This window comes from Humulus lupulus, chromosome 4 (genome assembly GCF_963169125.1).
Source record: "Humulus lupulus chromosome 4, drHumLupu1.1, whole genome shotgun sequence".
Taxonomy (NCBI): Eukaryota; Viridiplantae; Streptophyta; class Magnoliopsida; order Rosales; family Cannabaceae; genus Humulus; species Humulus lupulus.
In genome coordinates this window covers 63650878-63678441 of record NC_084796.1, presented here as the reverse complement: position 1 = coordinate 63678441, position 27564 = coordinate 63650878, and the positions used below count along the sequence as shown (strand labels likewise).

The 27564-nt window shown below is 37.7% G+C and overlaps 1 non-coding gene across 1 annotated transcript; it reads left to right on the top strand.

Annotated features, from left to right (window-relative positions):
- The first annotated feature begins 18329 nt into the window (after positions 1-18329).
- Positions 18330-18435, top strand: LOC133833678 (small nucleolar RNA R71). Its single transcript, XR_009893046.1, has one exon. It is a non-coding gene; the product is annotated as a small nucleolar RNA R71 (small nucleolar RNA).
- The last annotated feature ends 9129 nt before the right edge of the window (positions 18436-27564 follow it).

The window sequence follows — 27564 nt, the reverse complement described above, 5'->3', positions numbered from 1 at the left end:
ATGTTCATCGATGCAATAAGACCCATAGGCACGAGCCTGCCAAGAAAGGTCCATCAGACATCAGGGACAATCTCAATGCCCAAAGGAGAGATAATGCGGTACAGAGCGTCAACCAAGATCGCGACCCGCTTCGAGCGAAATTAGAGAGCTTGAAGAGGATCATGCTCCAAATGGCTTGACGACAAGGCCACAACTTGGAGGATGAAGATGGGGAGTCGTGCGCTCCTCAATTAATGGAAGCCCATTTGCCACAGGGCTTCAAGATGTCAGCCATCCCATCTTATGATGACGGCTCAAACCCCACTGACCACCTCTCAAAGTTCAACAGCTTATGTCAGTGCACCATGTCTCTGAGGATGATAAGTATCATGTGTTCCCGATTACTCTAACAAGACCAGCAGACGACTGGTTCAAGAAACACCGGCTAGGATCCATTTAGTCTTGGCACCAACTGTCATCCTCATTCTGAAGACAGTTTATAGCAGTTCGGAAGGTGAGCTTTGAGGTCAATGCTTTGGCCAATATAAAGCAAGGACCCTTCGAGACCCTCAACGCATATATCAAGCACTTCAAAGAGGAAGCTGCGAGGACCAAGAGGGTTGACAATGGCCAGCAACTTATGGCCTTGCAAGTTGGCATCTGCGGGGGTTCCCTGTTGTGGGATGACCTCCAACTGAGGGGATGAAGACGGCTCGACGACTTCATCCATCGAGCACAAGAATATATCAGCTGGGAGGATGCTTAGATCAGAGCGTTTGGGGGGCTCGTCTCCTTTCCCACTCTGACAGTACCTGGCCCATTTACTACAGGGATGCAGTATCTACCTTATGCTCCTATCCAGCCAAGTTTGGGGGGAGTCCACAACATGTTCATTACCGGAAGCCACAACCCATTCGGAGGGATAGGGAAAGGCGAGATCCTAATAAGTTTTGTCATTTTCATAACGATATAGGGCACCACACCAATGAGTTCTGCTAGCTCAAGGATGAGATCGAGAACCTCATCAAGTTAGGGCACCTCCACCAATACGCTCGAAGCGGGCCTCGCCAACCTCCGGCCCTAAGTTGTGCAACCTACTTTTCCTTTATCTCTGAGCTCGGTGCCCATATCTCTACCACAACCAATAGCAAACAGGCCCCCTCCAGTGAACGACAGAGTGGGGACCATTTTGGGAGGATCCCACTTGGGGGGCACTTCTAGAGGCTCGCAGAACAAGTATGGTCGGACCTTAAACCATGATGATGAGGTGTTGGCCTTGACTCAATTACCAACCTAATTTTCGCAGATGACTGGCCAAGTCATCACATTCTCCAAGGATGATTCTTGAAGGGTTCACTTCTTACACCATGACTCTTTAGTGATCGAGAGCCAGGTGTCCAACAAGATGGTGGCTAGGATCCTGGTGGACAGTGGGAGTTCAGTGAATCTCGTGTTTAAGTCCGCTTTCGAGAAGATCAGGCTGACCATAAGCAACTTGTCCCCGTGTACCTCAACTCTTTACGGATTCTTAGGAGATGGTCTCGTACCAATGGGCCAAATCAAGTTACCTGTGACACTGGGGGAAGAGCCTTGCCAGGCCTTCAAGTATTTCACTTTCGTGGTGGTGGACTATCCCTCCACGTATAACGCCATTTAGGACGTCCGACCTTGGTGGAGTTTGGAGCTGTCACCTTAATTCGACATTTGTTCCTAAAATTTCCCACGGAGTCGGGGATTGGTACAGTCTGAGGAGACCACAAGGAGGCGAGGCAGTGCTACAATGTCTCTTTCCGACAACCAGTAATGGTAGTCGAGACAAGGGACCATGAGCAGCCTCTTCCCGAGAATACGAAAGTGATAGCAATACTGGCTTAAGAGGTAAATGAGCTAGACCCGCGGGTTCAAGAAGAGAGGGCGGTCGAGCCTATGAAGGAAGTCGAGGAGGTGAATCTCAACCTGGCCACTCCTGATAGGAGAACCAAGATTGGAAAAAATCTGGAGGAGAAAGTTCGAAACTCGCTCCTAGCCTTCCTTCGAGAGAACCAGGATGTCTTCGCCTGGTCTCCTTCTGACATGAAAGGCATTGACCCTAGTATTATTTGCCATGCCTTGAATTTCGATCCAAACATCACTCCAATCCAATATAAGCAGAGGACATTTGACCAGACTAGAGCGGAAGCCCTAAAGGCAGAGGTGGACAAACTGCTTGTGAATGGTTTCATTCGGAATGCACAGTATCCCAAGTGCGTATAAACTCTGGTCCTCATGCCTAAGCCAAATGGCATCTGGAGGACATGCATAGACTTCTTCGACCTGAACAAGGCCTGATTTAATGACTGCTTCCCACTCCCAAAGATCGATCAGATGGTCGATGCCACCTACGAGTATGAGCTTTCGTTCTTCATGGACACGTACTCGGGGTATAACAAGATTTCTATGCATGTCGCAGACCAAGAGCACACTAGCTTCCGAACAGACAAGGGAGTTTACTACTATAAGGTGATGCCCTTCGGGCTAAAGAATATTGAGGCCACCTACCAAAGGCTCGTGAACCGGATGTTCAAGGAGCATTTGGGAGGACGACATGCTGGTAAAGTCCCGAACAGCCCCTGACCACATGAGGGACCTCACGGAGGTGTTCTCGGTGCTTCACAAGTTTGAGATGAAGATAAATCCCCAAAAGTGCACTTTTGGAATTTCCTCGGGAAAATTCTTGGGCTTCATCATCAGTGCTCGGGGAATAGAGGCAAAGCCCAAAAAGATTAAAGCCTTAATCGATATGCCATCCCCTTGAAGGCATAAGAATGTCCAGAGCCTCACAGGAAGGATCGATGGATTGAGTCATTTTTTTCTAAGGCGACGGACAAGTGCATCCTGCTCTTTAACATCCTTCGAGAGGGACAGAGGTTTGAATGGATGGATGAATGTGAGCAAGCATTCTAGCAACTGAAGGCTCATATGGAAAACCCTCCAATCCTATCAAATCTCGTGGACAAGGAACCCCTATCACTCTACATGGCTATTTTTGAGAATGCCATTAGTGTCGCCTTAGTCCGTGAGGGAAACCGTGTCCAACATCCTGTGTATTATGTAAGCAAGAGGCTCGTCAGAGTAAAGTACAGATACCTGCTCATGGAAAAACTAACCTTCTGCCTCATGATGGCTTCTCAGAAGCTAAGGCCCTACTTCCAGGCACACCCCATCAAAGTCCTCACAAACCACCCCTTGCGAAAATTCCTCCAAAAGTCAGAGTTGTTTGGGAGACTCCTAAATTGGGCTATCGAACTTAGTTAGTTTGACATCGCTTATCTCCCGAGGATAACCATAAAAGGGCAGGCGCTGGCAGATCTCATCGCCGAGTGCACGGGAATTCATGAGGGACCTATGGACACCCCGATAGAAGGGCCCACGTGGAAGCTATATATCGATGGGTCATTGAATGAAAATGGGGTTGGGGCAGGTCCTATTTTGGTGTCCCCCAAAGGGCACAGGGTCCACAATGCCCTATGATTTGGGTTTGACGCCTTTAACAATGAATCCGAGTACGAGGTGGTGATCATTGGGCTTCAAGTTGCGCTCGAGCTTAAGGCCGAGGGTCTTGAGGTTTTTAGTGAGTCACAACTAGTAGTTCATCATGTACTCGGGGAGTACCAGGCCAAAGGAACGAAAATGGCCGCTTACCTAGCAAAGACCCAAGAGATGTTGCATGGCTTTAGAAAATTCACAATTCGACAAGTACCGAGGGAATAGAACTCGAACGATGATGCCTTGGCCAAGCTGGCAACCACCAAGGACATGGAACTGATCAATATAGTCTCCTTCGACTAGTCTTCTCTGAACATCTCAGCACCCGAGGGAGTGGAGACAATCCAGCCACAGGACGGGTGGATGGAACCCTTAGTCAAATATCTAGTCTCAGGGTAGTGGCCACAGGACAAAAAAAGTAGCTAGAAAGCTACTCTATCAGGTGCCCCGGTACATTATCATGGACGACAAGTTGTATAGGCGTGGATATTCATTGCCTTTGTTATGGTGCCTGTCCAAGCAAGAAGCCAACATGATACTACAAGAAATGCACGAGGGCTTTTGTGGGAACCACGCCAGGGGGCAAAGCCTCACCAAAAAAATCTATAGGCAGGGATACTTTTGGCTCACCATGAATGGAGATGCAATGGACTATGTCAAGAAGTGTGACAAGTGCAATTGTTTTGCCAACATACCTCGAGCTCCTCTAAATGAGCTCACTCAGATGATGAGTGTAACATTCCAAAATTACCTAATAAGGCTTAGGGCCTTGATTAGGGGGCCAGGATGGAAATATATGGAATTATATGTTTATTTGATATATTTGATTGCGATTATGTGAGTTATATGATAATATAACTAGTTATGCATGTTTAGGGATATTAAATATGCATGTGGGCTTGTTTCTTATTAGATGGGCAACTTTCGTAATTTTTTCCTTTATGGGCATAATTGTATATATGTTCATATATGTGATATAGGTGAGAGATCACATTTGTAACACCCTAAGTTGCTAATAAGGTTTAGGACCTTGATTAGCGTGCCTAGAGGGCAATAAGTGAATTAGTGTGATAATATGTGAATCTAAATGAATATGTGATTAGAATGCATGTTTAGGTAATATAAATATGCATGTGGGCCCCGTTTTCATGGTAGGGGTAAATTGGTAATTTTAGCCCATTGAGGGCATAAATGTGATAGTTATGTTGTGTGATTTGTACCACGTGAGTGTGGTGATATCAATGTGATGCATGTACCGAGACAGTCCTAGCGAGCTAGATAACTTAACAGTCACAACGAGATTTTATACCCGGCTCGGGAGGAGCCTAGGGGTATTTTGGGGATTTCGTAATTTAGTTATTGTGAGATGATGGTAACTGGTGATTTGGTAACTTGTGTAACTGTTAGTAACCATAGAGAGTAACAGGTTTAGATGGAGAAATGGTAGAATTGTAATGGATAGGAAATGACAAAAGAGCCTTTGAGGTTTAGCTAGGAAAGGGATATTAGAGGAAGGGTAGAATGGTCAATTGGTTGAGGATAGGTAAGTATCAGCTGAAGGAAAAAGGTGGTCACGTATAATACTTAGTTGGAAATTGGTTTATGCTGAAATTTGAGGAAAGTCTAGAAGAAAAGAGAAGAAGAGGAAAGCTGAAGTTGGGAGACCTAAGAGGAGAGTTTTGATGGTTCAAGGCAACTAAGTTGAGCATAAGCCAAGATTACTCAGAGGTAAGGATTTGTCTATGTATTGTTTAAGTTTCAAGTCTGTTTTCTTTTAGAGAATAAGCATGAATTGAAAGAAGATAGTGGCTGGTTTTGCATGGAATTCAGAGTTGGGATAATCAAAAGGAAGGTGATTTGAAGCTAGAGTTGAGGAGAATTCAAGCTGGGTTCTTGACTGAGGTAAGGGTTTAATTTTCGTAATTGGTGTGGTTTAAGACTTTAGAGGCATGAATTATAGTTTTGGAAGCCATGGTTTAAGTTTTAGGAACTTGAAACTCAAGATAGGATCTTGGGTGTGCTTGTATGATTGGGGTTGTTTATGGTGTTTATAGGTTGTTAAAGGGTTCATTTGGGGTTTTGAATTGATTTTGGGGCTTAGGTACTTGTTTGGGATGATTTGGAATGGTTTTGGTTTAGGAAAAACGCAGGGAAAAACCCAGATTTCTGGGCTCGTGAAGGAGCGCCGCGGCCCTGTTCTTGGACGCTGCGGCGCTAGGCCATTTTCAGAACACAAGATTTTGCAATTTTGAGTCTTTGCTCCGGGGGTTCGGGGGATGTCTTCGGTGTATTGTTTTAGGGATTTGGGAGTTCCGAGAGTGTGGGATTGGCCCCAGAAAGTGGTTTTGGATTGGCTAGCATTAAAGAGTGTTTTATATGTGTTGTGACTAGGATTTTGGAGAGGCTCGTGCTAGAGGACCGTGCTTGTGACCGTGGTGCATCGAAAAGCTCGGGATACAGGTAAGAGAACTGTAGCACCCGTAGAGCAGGGCTCGGGCCCTTAGTTTTTTTGCAGGGCGTGGCCCTAGATTGTATTATTGCTAGGATGTAGCATTACATGAATGATTATGTATTCGATTGTTATTTGAGAATGCTAAATGTGGAAATAGCTGAATGAACGGCGAAGGGCCGGGAACGGCGAAAGGCCGAGAACGGCAATGGGGCCGGGAATACCACCTAGCACATGGAGTGCTCATGGCTAGGGTGAGACCCCAATGGATACATGGGTTATCCTTACGGTGTAGACCGAGATTCCAGGTTTTGGTAACGCTCCTAGGACGGCATGGCCGTATGTGTTTTAGATTATATGGACTGTCTGGCTAGATTTGAGATATCTGCTGTAGTGACTGTATGTTATGCATATGTTAAGTACTGTTTTAGTTTTCTTGCTGGGCTTCGGCTCACGGGTGCTCTGTGTTGCAGGTAAGGGCAAAGAGAAAGTCAACCAGCCATGAGTACGGAGAGCGTGGGGGTGGCGCATACATGTTCAGTCTGCCCGACTGTCTTGGTTGGGGATATTTTTTGAGAAATGGCTGTATAAACCCTAGTTTTGATGGTTAATTACTTATAATCTCGTTTTGAGTTGTAAATATTTTATAAACTGAGTTATGGGATCCCGAATGTTAAACTCTTAAACTTTTAATGAAATAGAGTAACTTTTAAAGATTACAGCCTAGACTTTCACTTAATCACACTTCTGCTTTTAAAAACCTCGTTTAGCAAGTTGATTGCACATTTTAACTTCACTTAGTAATGGCTCTGAGGTAGTAGGGTGTTACAACATTATTATGTGGGTTTATTTGGGTTACTCGGCACGAGACGATCCTAGGGATCAAGTTAGTGGGAAAGTCACAATGGGACCCAATACCTGACTCGGGGTGAGTCAAGGGGTATTTTAGGTATTTGGCATTAAATCGGGTTATCGGGTAAGGGGAATGAATAATTGAGGATATATTTGGAGTTAGGGAGATTAGGAGGGAATACTGGGGATTTTAACCATTTTGCCCTTGGGGACATTTTTGGTACTCCGAGCCTCTGGATTAGCTTAAGTCGTTTAAGCCTCAAGGAAACAAAAAAGCATAAACACTTAAACACCTCACTGAACCAACTCTCTCTCTCTCTCTCAACGTCCCTAAGTAACTTCTTGAAGAAATAAGTAGATTTTGGCTAGAAACTAAGGAATTGAAGGCCTGAGATTAGAATTTGGATAGCTTGTGGTTAGGGGATCACCATTCATAGCTAAGGTAATACCTTAATTCTTATTTCAGGTTAATTTCTGCCCATGTTTTCCTTAAATTTTGAGGTGTTCTTGAGCTGGTGGCTCAAGTATGAGAGTTTGATTTTTGGTGGGCTTTTAATCTAGATTTTAATTGGGTTTTGTTTCTGGGAAGATATTAAAGCTGTTATGATGATTGAATTATTGTTTTAGGGTGGAATTGGGATGGTTTTGGTTGAATTTGGCTGACAAAAAATGGAGGAAATCTGGGTTTGCAAGGCCAAATCGCGACCCTGTTCTTAAGGGGAGGCAACTCAAACGAACCCAGGGCCCTTGGGGGCTTCTGTCTGGGAGGCACGCTGTGACCCTCAAGGGTATGTCACATCTCATATTCCATTTCCAAGGGAGGAGGGCCTCTGAATTGAGGGGTGCACCACTGTAGAGTCCAAGAACTTTACTTAGCTAAGATAGATAGTAGTATGATAGTATTTATAGCATTATCTTTGTTACTATGGATTTTTGGTTCAGACCGGGAATTATTTGGACACTCATAGTAGTACTTATAGATTTTCTAAGTTTAATCTATAGTTTAAGAATATTAAGTTAACCTAAGGTTTGATTAATGTGACTGATATTAAGGATTATATATTTTATACTATAAGGTTTAGATATCAACCAATGGGATTTTTAGCACATGTTATGAATGGTGATTAAGGATTAAAGATTTTTGAGGATTAAATATAATAAGGAGTAAAGTTTGAATGTTATAGGGTCAGTCAGCAGCTTTGAGTACGTTGAGGGCTTAGTCAAGGCTGTTTACTCCATTCAAACTTAGCTAAAAATGTGTAATTTCGTGTTTAAATATTCAGCGTGTGCCGATATATCGCAGCTATAGGGGGCGATATATCGCAGCACGTAGATACGGAAAACACGAAACGATGCACGGTCGCCTCGGGCATACTGGCCCAGGCGATATATCGCCTACAGGGGGCGATATATCGCCTCCTTCAGCATAAATTCAAACTCTTTTGAATTCATTTCCTTTCAGCCATTCAAACTCCTTCAACAGTCCAGCATCTTTTGAACGAGTCTTCAGCCTCTGCTGAACGATTATTCAAATGATTTTCACCTAAAAAGCCATTATTTTTATTCAAGTAAAATCAAGATATTTTCATTCCCAAACTCTAGAAATAGGACCTAGTACCCAGCCATTATTCACCATTTTCTCTAAGTTCAGAAGCTGCTAGTGTTAAGTGAGTGTGAGAGTGTAAACACTTGGTTTGGGGGAAAACTATAAGCTTAAACATCATAAGCTTATCAAACACTTTGGGAAGTGAGTTCTATAGTATTTCGGTGAAGGTTAGATTGATCTTGCAATCTTTGAGGTAAACCCAAAACTCTAGTTCCTTTCTGTATTTTATGTTATTTCCTTTCTCAAAACCTTCTACTCAGTCCCCTAACCTTATTCTTATTTTGGTTAGGGAATCCAAGCTCTTAAGCATATAAGTCGGTAAGTATGTTTTTTTTTGGTTTAGTCTTTCCATCTCTTTCATTTCATCTCCTTTCTTAGACTCACTCTTTCTTATGGTTTTAGGAGTGTTCCAAAAGTCCCAACTCAGTCCATAATCCCGGTAACTTTGGTAAGGAAAATAGGCTAGAATCAACATGTTATGTACTTATGTTATCTATATGTTTTATGTTATTAAAAGTGTTATGATATGTATATGTGTATGTTTGTAGGCTTGGGCATATGACCCATATGACTAACATGACCCCAAATGGGTTATGGGCATATGACCTACTTAGCTAGTAGGACCCCACTAATCCCATGGGCATATGCTTGTTTAGTCTATGGGACCCCAAGTAATAATGGCCATTATAATAAGTGAATTATGTGTTATGATATGTCTTTACGTTATTATGAAATTATGTTTATGTTTATGACTATGTGTTAGATTTTTCCTTGCTGGGCATTAGGCTCATTCCTTTCTGTTTATGTGCAGGAAATAAGCTTTAGAGGCGGAAAGATTCGTGACGCTTAGAGGATGTGTATCGATGGTGAATGGAGTCAAGGGGCCGAGCGTTATTCGATTCGAGGATGTAGTCTTATTTATGTTTTTATGGTTTTAAATGTATTTTCCGCATTTTCTATGTAAGTCTTTTTAGTTTTTAAGTTATTTTTGTTTTAAAGACAATGGGTACCCATATCCTACTTATTTTATAAAAGTAAACTTTGTTTCTACAAGTTTCTGATAAATTATGGTATTTTCGCAAAAATGTAAGTTTTATGTATAGTTTCGTTAATGGTCCAAAAAGTCTAGAGTAGTGGGTCATTACAACCACGACCCTCAAGGGCAAGTCACGACCTGCCTGGGCTGTTTTGGCCATGGTGAGTTTTTAGAGACGGGAATCTTTTCCTTAGGGCCTGGGATCGATTCTACTACCCGATTTAGTAGAATTCGAGGTCCTGGAGGCTAGGAATCGGTTCGAAAGCCTTTATTTGCTCATTTTTGATGGAATCCTATATTATGGTTGTGACTAGGTTATCGCCAGGGACTTAGAACTGGGATCGTGCTCAAGGGTTGTTCTTATTTTACGCTATACTTGGACCTGAGGTAACAAAACTGAACCCAATACGTGTTATATGTGATTAGGGCTTCGCCCGACTGTTAATAATAATTATGAATAGGGCTTGGGCCCCTGAGAATGATTATGATTAAGTTATCGTTCTGTTTATTGATTAAACATACTTGAATATTCTATACCTGCTTAAGTGTTTCATGATTGTTCGCATGATTTGCGTGACTAAGGCTTGCCCCTTTAAATAAGCATGATTATTACTGTGATTGCGGATACTTGGTGATGTTATATGATTAATATGTATGCGTGTTTGTCTTGTTGAGGTATGCCTATCCATATCTATTTCTGTATTGATATTCGAATACCTGGATTGGGGCTTGACTTATTAGTCAAGAATGGCAATAGCGCATTGTGCGCTGGTTGAGAGGCTTAGGCCTAAACCAGCAATGTACTATTACGTAGGCCGACCCAATGGCCGATGGAAAACAAAAGTGTTTGGCTAGCTCTATGGCTAGTTACCTAGAGCTAAGGGCAAGGGCCCTAGGTGACTCTATGGTCACATAGCTAGGGGATAGGCCCCAGGGTTGACTCTAAGGTCAACTGTTCAGGGCAGCGACCCCAAAATGGTCTAATGACCGTTTACTTATTATTGTATGTCGATATGAGTAAATTATTACCCCTGCTTATGCACATGTTTAAGTTTTCTTCCTAAGCCTTGGCTCACGGGTGCTTTGTGGTGCAGGTAATGGAAAAGGAAAGTTTGACCATCCATGAGTTGGAGAGCTTCGGTTGCGGCATGTACATATGCGGCTGCTTGTCCACCATAGCCGAGGATATCTCAGAGGAACTAGAGTTGTAGCCCTGATTTTGTTGCTGAGGTCGGCCGACTGTAATTTTGATGTATATACACCTTTTCTAAAAGTTTGGTAGTAATATTTTGGGATCCCATGTATGTATAAGCATTTTAAATAAAAGTCAACAGTTCCTTTGACGAAAAATTTTACCCCTAACCTTTGACGTTAACCTTAGTTACACGTTTATAACCAAAAGACTTGATTAGCAAGTCTGACACAATTTAAAGTACATAGTGTAGCGGTCTTAATTAGGAGGGCGTTACAATAAGTCCTTGGTCCTTCGGGGTTTGGGGCATTGACCTTATCGGGTCACTGGCCAGGGGAAAAGGAGGAGTGAAGTATGCGATAGTGGCGGTCGACTACTTCATGAAGTGGGTCAAGGCTGAGCCACTCGCTACTTGATGGACCCAAAATGGGTTCGTTTTAAATATTTATATTGCAAGCACACGACTTGTTCATATAGAATAGTGATCGTGTAAGCAAGGATGTCGAACACAAATGAGTTGTCTAAAATAAAAATGAAAACTATTTTAAACCAAAATTAATAAATTCTAACCTAGCTCCAAAGATTGATGAGATTTAATGTCATGAACATAAAATAAAAGATTTAAAATAAATCTATTTAAGAGAATAAAAATAAATCAATTATGATTTGAAAATAACTTGTAAAAGAAAGATTATTAAGATACTAGAATCCACAAAATGTATGTTTAATAATACTTATTTGTATATTGATTCTCAAATTTTAGTGATAGTTAAAATAAGTCAAACTATCATTTTCCAAATAGATTTATCATTTTAAGCACAAATTATTTCTAAAAAGATAGGATTTTTCTTCACTTTTCAAAAAAATATAATTTCAAAGTATTTAATGTGAATCAACCTAATGAAACAACAAAAAATCAAATACATTATTTATAAGGCAAAACATAATATTTTTGTTCTAAGCATTGGATATGTACAATTTAATAGCACATCTTACACAGAATATTATGTTTTGCAAATGAAGAACAAAGTGCAATATTTTCTAACAATCCAAAATATAAGATATTAAAGATGAAAGACATATATGAAGAAGAAAAATCCATACACTTTGTTGCATTACAAGGGAAATCAACATATAACATAAATATTATCTAGTTACAAGTTGCTTCATCACGATCTTAATAATCTTATGAAAAAGATTAGAAGCACATAACTAGAATAGAAATTATAAAATACATAAAATACATACTTGAAAATGCTCTTGAAAAACACTAAAATGGAAGAGAGAATGGTAGAAAAGATGATGGTTACCCAAAAATTAAGCACACCAAAATGGTCTTCAAATTACATAGTTATAGCCAAAATGAGATTATTAAAATAATCAATTTAAATTAAATAAATTTATTAGATTAATTAAATTAATAATAATATGGAAAGTAGGGGTAACATCCAGGGTGTCATGATGAATTTAGTAGTGAAATGTGTAGAAAAAGTTGGGTAAAAAATTGGCATTTTTGGACAAAGGGACAAGGGGACAAATTGAGCTCAAGGAGAAGGGGAAGGTGGCTGGTTGGGTGGCTGGTGGTAGGTGGCTGTTGGGCTCGGGTCTGGGGTGGTTCGTAGGCCCACATGGGCTGGTGGAGCTTGGCTGAAGGCTGGGCCGAAGGTGGCAGGCGTGTGGGCCGAGCAGCAGGCGGGTTGGAGGCAGGCGTGGGCTGCTGGCAGTTGAGGAGCTTCGAGCCTGAGGGCTGGGCAGGTGGGAACTTGGGGCTTAGGTGGGAGGAGAAGGGAGGCACAGGCTTGGTTCTTAGGCTGAAGAGAGAAGGCTGAAATGCCACATTTTTTCTTTTTCTTTTCCTTGAAAATACCACTTTTTTATTCATTTTTCTTGCTTCTGAAGAGCAAAAAAAATATAACAAATTCCCTATAAAATAAACATAAATTAAATTAAAACTAAATATTTTCAATAATAAATAAATCATATTAGTTCTTTGAAAATACTTAATTAAAACTTAATTTAATTTTAACATTAAAGATCAACAAAAGTGTATTTTTTTTACTTATAACTAAACTCAATAATTCAAATAATTAAACTACAACAAAATAACTATAAAAATACAAAAAATATATAAAATCAAAATAAACCCAATAAATTCAAAATTACTTAAAAACATAATAAATCAATTAAAAACTCAAGAGCTAAGCACAATTAGCGTATAAAATATGGTAAAATATCTCTATTTTGAAGAGTTATCACACCCTCAAACTTAAAGTTTTGCTAGTCCTCAAGCAAAAGAAAATTTAAAACACACAATTTTTTTATTGGTGATATAAAAATGGTTTTCTCAAAAATTTCACAATGAAAATAATTCTAAAAATTATTATGAATAAAAGTTAAGCTTATGTAATTAATTAAATTGTCAATTTTGCTTTTTTAAAAAGAGGTTTTCATTAAAGTTATTTTCACTTAAACTTATAGGAAATAAAAGTGTTTTTGTTATGAAAAATGTAATTTTTGTTACAAGAAAAATTGACCCAATAATTAAAGGCAAAACTTAAAAGTTATTCATATTTTTAAGAGAATTAAATTAGAACTCAATCAAGATTTTTATCATTGAAAATGAAAAATATCACCAATTTATTATTATTTTTTTTATAAAACAACACAAAAAATAATAAAGTTTTTTTTTCAAACAAACCACACAAAACACAAAAAAACAAAAACACAATAAAACATACTCTCCTAATGATAATAACCATATAAACTTAATACCCCCAAACTTAATTTAAACATTGTCCTCAATGTGTCAAAATATAAATATAAATTTAAATTTACAAGATGTTAGAGTTTAGAATGGTCGTACCTCATCATGGTGCAACGTCAAGAGAGCAAGAAACACTTATTAAAAGTATAACACACAAAACACATAAACACAAGTTACCAAGAGTAATTTCAAGCAATTAAATAACTTGGTAAATAGGATCCCCAAGGAGGATTTCATCCACTTCATCGGGTTTTAATTCTAAAAATGGTTTTAATTTGTGTCCATTAACTTTAAAAATATTACCATTGTTAGGATTTTCAATTTCGATAGCCCCATGTGGAAAAACAACTTGAACAATATAAGGACCGGTCCACCTAGAACGTAATTTTCCTGGAAATAAATGCAACCGAGAGTTGTATAAAAGGACTTTTTGATCGGGAGAAAAATCTTTTCTCAAAATGTTTTTGTCATGGTAAAATTTCATGCGATCCTTATACTTTTTTGAATAGTCATATGCATCATTCCTAATTTCGTCTAGCTCATTTAATTGAAGTTTTCTTTTCTCACCTGCCTTGTCTAAAGAAATTTTTAACTGCTTAATTGCCTAAAAGGCTCTATGTTCTAACTCAATAGGTAAGTGGCATGCCTTCCCATACATATGTCTGTAGGGTGACATGCCAATGGGCGTTTTGTATGTGGTACGATACACCCATAATGCATCAGTGAGTCTTAAGGACCAATTTGTCCTAGTTGGATTCACAGTTTTTTTTTTCTAAAATGTGCTTAACTTCCCAATTAGACACTTCAAATTGACCACTAGTTTGTGGGTGATATGGTGTTGAGACTTTATGCGTAATGCCATATTGTTTCATCAAATGTTCAAATGGCTTATTACAAAAGTGTGTACCGTTATCACTAATGATAGCACGTGGTGAACCGAAATGGGAAAATATATTTTCTTTCAAAAATCTAAGCACAACTTTGTGGTCATTAGTGTGGCATGCAATAGCTTCAACCCATTTAGACACATAATCAACTCCAACAAGAATATAAAGATGACAAAAAGAGTTAGGAAATGGTTCCATAAAATCAATGCCCCAAACATCAAATATGTCAATTATAAGAATAAGATTCAAATGCATCATGTTTCGTCTAGTTAAACTTCCTAACTTTTGGCAACGTTCACAAGCTTTACAATACACATATGTATCACGAAAGATAGTAGGCTAATAAAAACCACATTGTAAAACTTTAGCAGCTGTTTTGTTACCACTAAAATGTCCTCCACATGCATGATCATGATAAAAAGATATAATTTTAGATTGCTCACAATTTGGAATGCATCTTCTAATTATTTGACCAGGGCAGTATTTAAACAAGTAAGGATCATCCCAAATAAAAATTTTCACCTCAGAATAAAATTTAGATTTATCATGCTTAGACCAATGAGATGGTATTTCTTTAGTGACCAAATAATTCACAATATCAGCATACGGCAGAGAAGAAACGTGCATCAATTTTTCATCTGGAAAAGTTTCAGTGATAGGAGTGGAATCATGTATAGTTTCAACAACTAGTCTAGATAAATGATCAGCAACAACATTTTCATATCCCTTTTTATCACGTATTTCTAGTCAAATTATTGTAAAAGCATGATCTAACGGATCAAACGATACTTAGCATCTTTTTTCGACAAGAGATATTTTAATGCAGCATGATCAGAATGGACAATAATTTTAGACCCTAACAAATAAGATCTAAATTTCTCCAATGCAAAAACAACACCAAGCAATTCTTTCTTGGTTGTGGAATAATTTAATAGAGCATCATTTAAAGTTTTGCTAGCGTAGTAAATTACATAAGGTATATTTTCAAGTCTTTGTCCTAAGACAACACCTATAGCATAATCAGAAGCATCACACATTATTTCAAAAGGTATTTTCCAATCAGGGGGTCGAATAATGGGTGCAGTAGTCAAGAAAATTTTCAATTTCTCAAAGTCAACATGACAATCATTATTAAAGACAAAATCATTTTCTTTTCCAAGTAAATGGCATAAAGACCGAGAAATTTTGCTGACGTATTTTATGAACCTTGTATAGAAACCGGCATGACCTAAAAATGATCTAATTTGTTTCACAGTTATAGGTGGGGGAAGTTTTGAAATAAGAACAACTTTGGCTTTATCAACTTGTATTCCCTAAGATGAGATTACATGACCTAAAACAATTCCTTTTTTAACCATAAAATGACATTTTTCCCAGTTATGCACAAGGTTTTTCTCTTTACAATGAGTTAAAACAAGTGAAATATGGTGCAAACATTCATTAAAGAAAGAACCAAACACAGAAAAATCATCCATAAAAACTTCAAGAAATCTTTCAACCATGTCAGAATAAATTGAAATCATACACCTTTGAAAAAGTCGCAGGTGCATTGCATAATCCAAAAGGCATGCGACGATAGGCAAAAGTTCCGAAAGGGCATGTAAATGTAGTCTTTTCTTGATCTTCTGGGGCAATGGGGATTTTGTTATATCTCGAATACCCATCAAGAAAGCAATAATATGCATGGCCAACTAAACGTTCAAGCATTTGATCAATAAAGGGTAATGGAAAATGGTCTTTTCTAGTAACATTATTTAGCTTTCTATAGTCTATGCACACCCTCCACCCCGTTTGTACTCTAGTAGGGATTAATTCATTTTTCTCGTTTTCAACAACTGTGATCCCAGACTTCTTTGGAACAACTTGAACTGGACTAACCCATTGACTATCAGAAATAGGGTAATGATACATACGTGTAATAATTTAATGATCTCGTCTCTCACTACTTCTTTCATATTTGGATTTAGCCTTCTTTGACATTCCCGAGAGGTTTTAGGATTCTATTCTAGATGGATTCTATGCATACATATGGATGGGCTAATTCCTTTAATGTCTCCAATGGTCCAACCTATGGCTTCTTTATGTTTTATAAGGACCTTTAACAATTTATCTTCTTGTTCTTTATCTAAGGCGAATGCTATGATAACAGGTAAGGTTTCAGACTCTCCTAAAAAATCATATTTTAAATTTTCTGGCAAAGGTTTAATGTTTAACTTTGAAGACTCAGAAATTCATTGAACATGATCTAAGGGTGAAAAAGGTTCAACTTTGGTTTCATATAAGGGTATAGACTCTAGCAGAGAATTCTCATCATCATTAGAATCATCAACATGCAAGTTCATACCAAAGTATTTTTCACAAAAGTCAAGTAAGTCATTTCCATTATCTTCACAAATACTATCTATCATATTAGCTTCATGCACTTCCTCACACTCAATAGATTTAGCAACATTAAATACATTCAATTCAACAGTCATATTTCCAAAAGATAATTTCAAAATACCATTACGACAATTAATGATTGCATTAGATGTAGCTAAGAATGATCTACCTAAAATGATAGGAATTTGAGCATGCACATTTTCCACAAGTTCAGTATCAAGAACAATGAAGTCAACAGGAAAGTAAAATTTATCAACTTTGATTAAAACATCCTCTATAATGCCTCTAGGAATTTTCACGGAACGATCGGCTAATTGAAGAGTTATAGAGTATGTTTTAGTTCACTAAGAACAAGTTGCTTATAAACAGAATAAGGCAATAAATTCACACTAGCACTCAAATCAAGTAAAGCCTTGTTAATAAAATGATCACCAATAATGCATGAAATTGTGGGACACCCAGGATCTTTATATTTAACAAGACTCTTATATTGAATAATGGAACTAGCTTGGTCAATTAAAAATGCAATTTTAGGAACATTAGTGTTTCGTTTTATAGTACAAAGATCATTTAAGAATTTAGAGTAGGCAGGGATTTTTTTAATGGCATCTAAGAAGGGGATATAGATAATAACTTGTTTAAAAACTTTTAAGATGTCATTATATTGGCCACCTTTTTTAATTGGAAGTAATGTTTGTAGAAATGGGGCTTTTGGAATGAAAGGATGGATTAGAATTTCCTTGTTTGAAGAGTCATTGGCAATAGAACTAGAAGGTTGATTCTTTTCTTTTTCTTTTTCAACCTCGGGTATGTAATCGGGTTTGACAATGTTCTTTTCGGACCTAAGAGTTGAAATTGATTTGAGTTCTCCATTATGACTAGACTTTCCTATCTCATATTGTCCTTTTGGATTTGGGATAGGTTGACTAGGGAATGTTCCTTTTTCTTTATTAGCTAAAGCAGTAGTGAGTTGTCATACTTGCATCTCGAGTTTGGTAATTGATTGAGATTGATTTTGTAGGATTTTTTGAGTGGATTACATAAATTGTTGTAAAGTATCTTCTAAGGAATGTTTCCTTTGTTGAATATATGGTTGATTTTGTGGGGTAGGAGTTTGGTTTTACGTGTTGTATTGGTACCCTTGATTCATTGGAGGTTGGTTTTGTCTCCATGAAAAATTTGGATGGTTTCTCCAATTTGGATTATAAGTGGATGAAAATGGGCTATCATTTGGTTTCTCATAAGCATGAAGAGCATTGGACTCCTCCGAAAAGACTTCTTGGTAGGAAGGACAGGATTGGGCATTATGGCAAGGACTAGAACATATAGAACAAACATCTTTTCTTTGTTGTATTGGAGAATTTATGGTTTGACTTATGGATAAAGCTTCTACTTTTATCGCTAATTTGTCTAAGGATGTTCTTAAGTCTAATTCATCTTTTACTTCATACTTTCCTCCTCTTTTTTGTGAATTAGTTGACCTAGACCTAGGATCAAAATATTCCATTGTCGTGAATTGACAGACAAATCTTCAAGGGCGTCCCAAGCTTCTTGTCCTTGAAATTTTAAAAAAATTCTAGTATGCATAGATTGAATCATTTGATGATTAAAGGGAGTCAAACCATCATAAAAATATTTTACAAGTCTCCATTTTTCAAAACCATGATGAGGACATTTTAATAATAAATATTTAAATCTTTCCCAACATTCATAAAACTCTTTATTATCTTTTTGAAAAAACTCAGAGATTTCTCTCCTAGACTATCCGTTTTAGACATAGGAAAAAAATTCAACAAGAATTTATTATAAAGTTGATCCCATGTAGTTATAGACCTCGTGGGAAGGGAATTTAACCAAGCTTTTGATTTGTCTTTTAATGAAAAAGGGAACAATCTTAGTTTGACCGACTCATCAGAAAAGTTTTGAAATTTAAATGTTGAGCAAATTTCTAAGAAATCTTTGACATGCATGTAAGGATCCTCTCTATCTAACCTATAAAAAGATGGCAACAATTGAATGATTGATGGTTTAAACTCAAAATGGGTAGCAGAAGTGGTTGGAAGAACAATACATGAAGGAGCATTAGATGAAATAGGTGCAAAATACTCGAGCAATGTTTTTTCAGGCACAACATTTTCATCAACAGAATTTCCAGTAATATTAGCAATTGGTTCCATGATGCTCAAATTTCTAATAACACTTTCAATTTCAAACAAAGATAAACGTCTTTTTACTAATCAATTTTTAGAGTTACGTTCCCAATGATGCATACAGTTTTCACAAACAAGACAACAAAGATAATCTCAAACAAACAATTTTCTGATGTGGAAGATCAGTTAAAACCGCAACCACAGAGCATACTTAGAATTTTTTTTTAGAGATTTCACAACAATATATTTTTTATGGTGTACTTGTCCCCAGACCTATTTGATTCCACTTACTCGCACACTACTAACAACTCCCTGAGGTTAATTAATAGAGGCAGATTGGGAATTTTATTCAAATTTCCTTTAAGCAAAAATTCCTTATGGTGAAAGGACAAGATTTATGTTTTTTTTTTCACAATTACTCAATAATATGATAAAAGACAAAGAAAAATAAGGTAAAATTAAATAAGACTATCAAAAATTAGGCAAGAGTAGTGAAGCATAGCATGGCATCAACCATAACAAAAATAAGGTAAAAATTAGGAGGCACAAGTGCCATCAACTAAAACATAAGATAAAAGAATAGGAGGCAAAATTGCCATCAACTAGCTAGGAGGCAAAATTTCCATCAACTAGTAAATTGGAAAAAAAAAAAAAACTAAAAATAACAACAAGATAAATAAAGAAAATTACAACAAAATTAAGAGGCACAAGTGACATCAACTATAAAATTAAAAAGATAGATTGATAGGACGCACACGTGCCATCAACTAAAAAAAACAATAGTTATAAATATATAAGTAAGATTTTAAGTTTTTTTTATGGGTGGTAGAACCGTCCCAAATTTTCTTTTTATATTTTTTTTTAGTTTTTATATAAATATATATTTTTTATATTTTTGTATATATAGTTTTTTTTAAGTGCAAAAATTAAAATAACTAATAGAAGAATTCACTAACCTTGAGAAAAAGTTCGTTTCTTTTCTTGCAACTCCCCGGCAACGGTGCCAAAAACTTGATGGACCCAAAATTGGTACGTTTTAAATATTTATATCGCAAGCGCACGAATCGTTCATATAGAATAGTGATCGTGTAAGCAAGGATGTCGAACCCAAATGAGTTGTCTAAGCTAAAAAAGAAAACTATTTTAAACCAAAATTAATAAATTCTAACCTAGCTCCAAAGATTGATGAGATTTAATGTCATGAACATAAAATAAAAGATTTAAAATAAAGCTATTTAAGAGAATAAAAATAAACCAATTATGATTTGAAAATAAGTTGTAAAAGAAAGATTATTAAGATACTAGAATCCACAAAATGTAAGTTTAATAATACTTATTTGTATATTGATTCCCAAGTTTTAGTGATAGTTAAAATAAGTTAAACTATCATTTTCAAAATAGATTTATAATTTTAAGCACAAATTATTTCTAAAAAGATAGGATTTTTCTTCACTTTTCAAAAAAATATAATTTCAAAGTATTTAATGTGAATTAACCTAATGAAACAACAAAAAATCAAATAACATTATTTATAAGGCAAAACATAATATTTTTGTTCTAAGCATTGGATGTGTACAATTTAATGACACATCTTACACAAAGAATATTATGTTTTGCAAAATGAAGAACAAAGTGCAATATTATCTATCAATCCAAAATATATGATATTAAAGATGAAAGACATATATGAAGAAGAAAAATCCATACACTTTGTTGCATTACAAGGGAAATCAACATATAACATAAATATTATCTAGTTACAAGTTGCTTTATCATGATCTTAATAATCTTATGAAAAAGATTAGAAGCACATAACTAGAATAGAAATTACAAAATACATAAAATACATACTTGAAAATGCTTTTGAAACACACTAAAATGGATGAGAGAATGGTAGAAAAGATGATAATTACCCAAAAATTAGGCACACCAAAATGGTCTTCAAATTACATATTTATAGCCAAAATGAGATTATTAAAATAATCAATTTAAATTAAATAAATTGATTAGATTAATTAAATTAATAATAATATTAAAATTAGGGGTAAAATCTAGGGTGTCATGATGAATTTTGTAGTGAAATGTATAGAAAAAGTTGGGTAAACAATTGGCATTTTTGGAGAAAGGGACAAGGGGACAAATTGGGCTCAAGGAGAAGGGGAAGGTGGCTGGTGGCAGGTGGCTGTTGGGCTCGGGCCTGGGGTGGTTCGTAGGCCCACATGGGCTGGTGGAGCTTGGCTGAGGACTGGGCCGAAGGTGGCAGGCGTGTGGGTCGAGCAACAGGCAGGTTGGTGGCAGGCGTGGGTTGCTAGCAGCTAAGGATCTTCGGGCCTGGTGGCTGGGCAGCTGGGAACTTTGGGCCTAGGTGGGAGGAGAAGGGAGGCACATGCCTGGTTCTTGGGCTGAAGAGAGAAGGCTGAAATGCCACATTGTTTCTTTTTCTTTTCCTTGAAAATACCACTTTTTTCTTCATTTTTCTTGCTTCTCAAGAGCAAAAAAAATACAACAAATTCCTTATAAAATAAACATAAATTAAATTAAAACTAAATATTTCCAATAATAAATAAATCATATTAATTCTTTGAAAATACTTAATTAAAACTTAATTTAATTTTAACATTAAAGATCAACAAAAGTACATTTTTTTACTTCTAACTAAACTCAATAATTCAAATAATTAAACTACAACGAAATAACTATAAAAACACAAATAATATATAAAATCAAAATAAACTTAATAAATTTAAAATTACTTAAAAACTTAATAAATCAATTAAAAACTCAAGAACTAAGCATAATTAGCATATAAAATATGGTAAAATAACTCTATTGTGAAGAGTTATCACTACTATCACTTCCTAAAAGGCTCTAGATTTCGTCATCAAGAACATTGTTTGGCTCTATGGGCTCCCAAGGAAGACAATCTCCGACAACGGTCTGCAGTTTGATAGCGAGGTGTAGTGGTGCACGGCGGGCAGGTTTTGGCGATTTGTACGGTTTTTTCTGGGCGAATTTATGCGGTTTTATGAGTGAGTTGAGATGATTTAAATGTCAAAATTATCAACTTATGATACTTAAAAAATAAATAAATAATTGTAGACTATAAAGTTCAAACTTATACCATCTTTACTCATAAATGTCATCATGAATAATAATTTGATAAAATATTATAGTATCCCAAACTTGAATCTAAAACTTTACAAAAAAAATTATAATAATTAGTATAATAATTATCTAAATTATACAAATTATAAATGGTATTGAACTCATCAATCCACACATTAATAATTTCAACAGTTTGAGTTTTGTTATGAAAATTGTTGACCCTTGAATTGGTCAACGACACAGAGTCAAGTAAAATGATAAAAATGAGATGAAATCAAGATGAAAAGATAAACGACACAAAAAGATTTATAGTGGTTCGACCCCAATTAATGGTAATAACCTATGTCCACTTAGTGTTCTTATTGATGTAAAATCCCAAGAACTGTGATAAATGAACTAGGGTTCACGAGTTTAACCAGTTTCAGGATGAATACAAGTATGTCAGATAAAAACACTTTGATTCTCTCTTAGAATTCTGAAGTTTGGAAAGTCCAAAGGAAAAAAGTTCCCTCTCTTGAGCCCTTTGATTCTTATTTATAGACTCAAAGAGTTTTACATGGGCCGATGGGCCTTAATTACATTTAATACAGGCATATCTAAATAATAATGGAATTGCAATTATTACATAAATGCAAAATTAAATATCTGAAGAAAATAAATGAAATGTTGCGACAGACTGGTCGCCCATAAAATATGATATATGCTGAGTGGATTCTCTTTTGGTCGATGGTCGAACAAATCATACTCACTTAAATAGTCACGTGTATCCCACGTGTAGGTTAATTCTGCCACGTTATCAGGTAGTCCTTTTATGGGTAAACATTTTCCCCCAAGTTTATTTTACCGCGACCATCATATAATAAACTTAATTGACTGACCTTCCATTTGATCTGCCACATCTGTCAGTGCCTTTTCGAAAAAGTAACTAATTATGGACGTTGCAGTTTCCCAAAAGCGTTTTGACGGCTAACACAATTCCCCACGTATCAAAAACTCACCCCATCATTACCGTTCTAACTTTGCCACGATCAGTATAAATAACCCACTCTTCTCATTTTTTTACCTTTTACCACTCTTCTTTTTCTCAAGAACTTAGAAGAACAAAGCAAGAAAAACTCAGAAAAATTTGGTGATCCGAGGTGTGTCAGTTCAGCCCCAAGCATCAACGCTCGTGACTTCGCTTAAATCTTCCATTCAAGTAAGTTTCTTGATCTTCTTTGTCTCTGATATACCATGCAATGTTTATTTCTCGAGTTTTATGATATTCGGGCATTGATTTTTTGAATGTTGTTGAGGAAAAATGATTTCGAGGTAATCGGGCTCGTAGGTAGTAACTTGATAGGGTAGGAGTTTTAATTAGCAAAAACACTAAGTGAGGCTTAGAAATTGGCGTGGGAAGTAGGAATATTAATTTAGGGCCCACAATCGAAATAAATATTTGATTTTTATGCTTTCGAAAAAATCTGAGTTTTTCCCGCCTATTTTCGGAGTAAAAAAGTTTTCCTGAAAAAACTTTTCACCTCCGCTTTTTAATCCATTTTTCGAAAATGTTCGTATATTTTTAGTGTTTACGTTAGAATGCTGCTGGTCGTATAAAAGCTTAACTTTTATACACTAGCAACGTTATCCCAACATTTTCACTTCTTCTATTTGTTGGTCGCAGATTCTCATCTCCCCTTTTCTGTTCCTAGATATTCATGCACGATCCTTGGGGAGGTGAGAGGCCAATTGACGACAATCTACTCGCACTACGGTTCGAGGATCAAGAACAACTGTCACTGCTATTTCTAGAAGTTCCATTTTCTCAACAAAACCCAGCGACTAGACCTCCGACCAGTCAATCGAACATGGGTCGCGTGAAGTATACAGGTCATAGAAAGAAGAAAATAGCCAACCCTCCTTCTAACCAGCCTGCCCCTCGCACCAAGGACCCTTCTACAAACCCCCTGCCTGTAAATATTGCACCCGCAAAAATCCAACCTAAAGCCCGACCTTGCGACGGCCTTAGGCCAGACGTCGAATTGTACGTAGCGCCTCCTAGCATCATATCAGATAGGATGGTGAATAACTATCTCAAGAAGTACGGTCTTCCTGGGTTAACCCTAATCAAACCTTCACCTAGTCAGAGGGCAAACGTGCCTGGGGGCACCTTCAGCGCCTGGTCGAGGTACCATATCGAGGCAGGGGCTACTTGCCTCTGCACGAATTTTTTCAAGGGGTGGCCAATTATTTTGAGGTCGCCCCCTTTCAAATTACTCCCAACAGATATAGAGTACTATCTGCACTCTATATCCTTTATAACCATAAGAAGTGGCCTGTACCTACGCCATATGAGATCAACTACCTGTTCCATCTCAGTGTTCTTACACTTCTACCATCAAGAGTTCGCTCGTACCTTCTTAAGTGACATCACCTACAAATCCAATGTAGGGAAGTACTTCCAGGAGTACTTTCTTACAATGGGCCTGGTCGCTGATAACCTGGCCTTCACCCAAGGAGGTAACTCTTTTAATCACTGGTCATTTAATTTCTTATAGCTTTTCTATACCGTCTTTAGAACTTTGGTGTTGTTTAGGTCCATGGTATCGCCCAGATCCTACTCCAGAGATGGAGATAAGGGCAGCAACCTTTGCCAAAATGACGAACATTGAGAAGAGCATCAAAGAGCTGGTTACTGAAAGCAACTTAAGGCTAGTTGGCCTTTTGACACCTCACCAGGAAGTGAGGGAGTCTATAGCAGGGACTGCTATTGGAGGAGAGATCCTCGAGCAGCAACAGGATGTGTCACAGCCCCCGAGACGGTGGGCAACAAGAGTGACCATTAGGGAACCCTCTAGCATCCCACAAGCTTCTGCTACTTTGACCCAACATGGGAAGGGCAAGCAGAAACTTCCAGAATACCCCAAGTCCATACTCGAGTCTTCTGATGAGAACGGTACTGACTTCTCACTTTTAGACAACTTGCCCATTCACTGTCATTTAATCAACATGGATGAAAACTTTAAATATACGATCAATAGTTTAAATTCATACTTCTTCGAGACAGAGAGTGAGTGTAGCAGTAGTACCATAAATAATGTATCGACCAGTAATAATAGCTTGGGTATACTACTTAGAATTTTTCTTGCTCTTATTCCCTTGCTTTTTTAAGTAACTTAATTTATATTGTCTGATCGTTTGTTTCCATCATGCAGTCATGCCTTTAGGAGAAGCATTTGACTTGTACAGTAACATTAATTCCGGAGCTCCTGCGAGCAGGAAGAAAGTGAGCAGGCGACACCCCGGGGAAAGTAGTAGCGACCCTTCTAAGAAAAGGGCTCGGACTGAGGATCCTCCTGCACCACCACCTTCCAAGGACACGACCCCTCCTCTGGCTCCCCTTGACATGAATCCTCCAGCTCCCATCGACCAAACTCCTCCAGCTCCTCGCAACCCAAGTCCTCCTGCTCAGTCAGGAAAGACCCATGCCAAGGCTATCCTGAACACAGCTTAAAACTCAATCAACGACAGCTGAAGAAACTGTCAAGACATCAACATATCCAGGAAGCCTTCAACAACTCTACCATGAAGGTCAACCAAAATTTTCAGCCATGCGCTGAATGAAGTACTCAGTGTAAGTTGACATTTTGCTGTGCTTTAGTTGTCTATCTTGCCCTTTTATCCACACTAACAACATTACTTTTTCTTTTATCGCAGGGGTTTTTGACCATGAGTACTGGTTGGCGTCACTCAGAGGAGATGGTTTCCAAGCATGCTGAAGAGATTAAGACAGTCGAGGAAAGACTCACCGAGCAGCTCAAGGTGGCCGAGGCCAAACATGCTGAGGAGCTGAGAGCGGCTGAGGACAAAATTGCTAAGCTGGGCGAGGAGCTAAAGTAGCACCAACAGACTTTGGTCAAAATTATTGAGGCCAAAGAGAAGTACAAGGAGGCTTTGGTGCTGAACTTAAAAGAGGCCTCCAAGCTCCAGGACGACTTGGTGATCAGTAGAAAGGAGACTGCGCGAGCAAGAAGAGCGTGTCAAACTGCTCGAAGAAACCAACGCTCACAACCTGGAGAAATTCAAGGGAGTGATGCTCAACTTCTTTTATATGTTTTGGAAAAGCAACCCCAAGGAAAACTTTGACTATTTACCAGAACATATGAAGTAGGCTGAGTTGGTGAAGTGCATTGTTCGCCTGGAAGAAGAGGAGAAAACTCAAGGATCCCTTGAGATCTCTTTGGAAACAGGCATTGAAGGCGTCGACGAAGATGTTGGGACCACAGTCGACCAGCAGCCCTAGCAAGATCCTCCAGTTGCTCCTGTCGCTCCATAACTTTATTTATTTATTTTGATTTGTAACTAGGACACACGAACCATAGTTTGTGATGTGAAGAAAATTTTTTGCTGCATAGGGCAACTTTTCTTTTCATTAGTAATTACATCCGAGAAGCAACTGCTGGCGGTGTAAAACATTTCACTTTGATATTATAATACTTGTAATTTATTATAACATCTGTTCGCATGACCTAACTTAGCATAACACTTTGTTTTGATTTGACAAAATTTAAACAAAATTTTGAAAAATACTCTAAGTACTGTAGTATGCTTTCCCTTATTTTCCTCGTGTGTTTACATATGCTTGTTGATATGCTTTGCTTGCTTAGTACCTTATATGCCCCCCAAGTGATTGATGAGCTTAAGGTCCTTGGTCACTTGCCATGACCAAGACCTGTTCGAACATTACTGCTCGTAATAAATACTTATAAAAATGATAATATAGCAAAACAACACATGTAATGAGCAAATACTTGTAATAAATACAATAATTGGCAAGAATAACTGGTTGCGCACAGTTCCTTTTATTTCTTGTAATAAATGGACAATCGTGTCTGCACGAGTGATCAAAAATTGATCTTACACTTAGAAGCGCCTAGTCATATGATTGACTAACCCTTGTTCATAAACTTGTAAACAGTGAAATTAATACAAGCCAATTCTTTAAAAAGAAATGTTTTATTGATAATACTTGCGCAGGTGTTCTCCATTCCAATAGCGAGGAATGAGATCTCCATTCAAGCGAGCAAGTTTATAAGTGCCTGGTTGGAGGACTTCTTCATTTTGATACGGACCCTCCTAGTTAGGTCCAAGCACTCCGGCAGCTTGATCGCGGGTGTTAAGAAAAGCTCTTCTAAGTACCAAATTTCCCATGGTTAAATTTTCTTTCACTTACTTTAGAGTTGAAATACCGAGCGACCTTTTGCTGGTAAGCTACTACTCAGAGTTGAGCTTGCTCGCGCCTTTCATCGACCAAATCCAAAGATTCCATCAATAACTGACTATTAACACTCTGATCGTATGCCAACCTTCTATGTGATGGTGATTCAATAGGAAACATGGCTTCATATCCATAGGCCAAAGAAAATGGAGTATGGCCCGTTGTTGTTCGATGGGACGTTCTATATGACCAAAGGACTTCTGGTAGCTTTTCTGGCCATGCCCCCTTCGCTTCTTCAAGCCTTTTTCTTCAGGGTATCCTTCAGGGTTTTGTTGACAGCTTCAACCTGTCCATTTGCTTGCGGATGAGTTACTGAAGAAAAACTCTTGATACTCCTATGCCTCTCGCAAAAATTTGTGAACAGATCACAGTCAAATTAT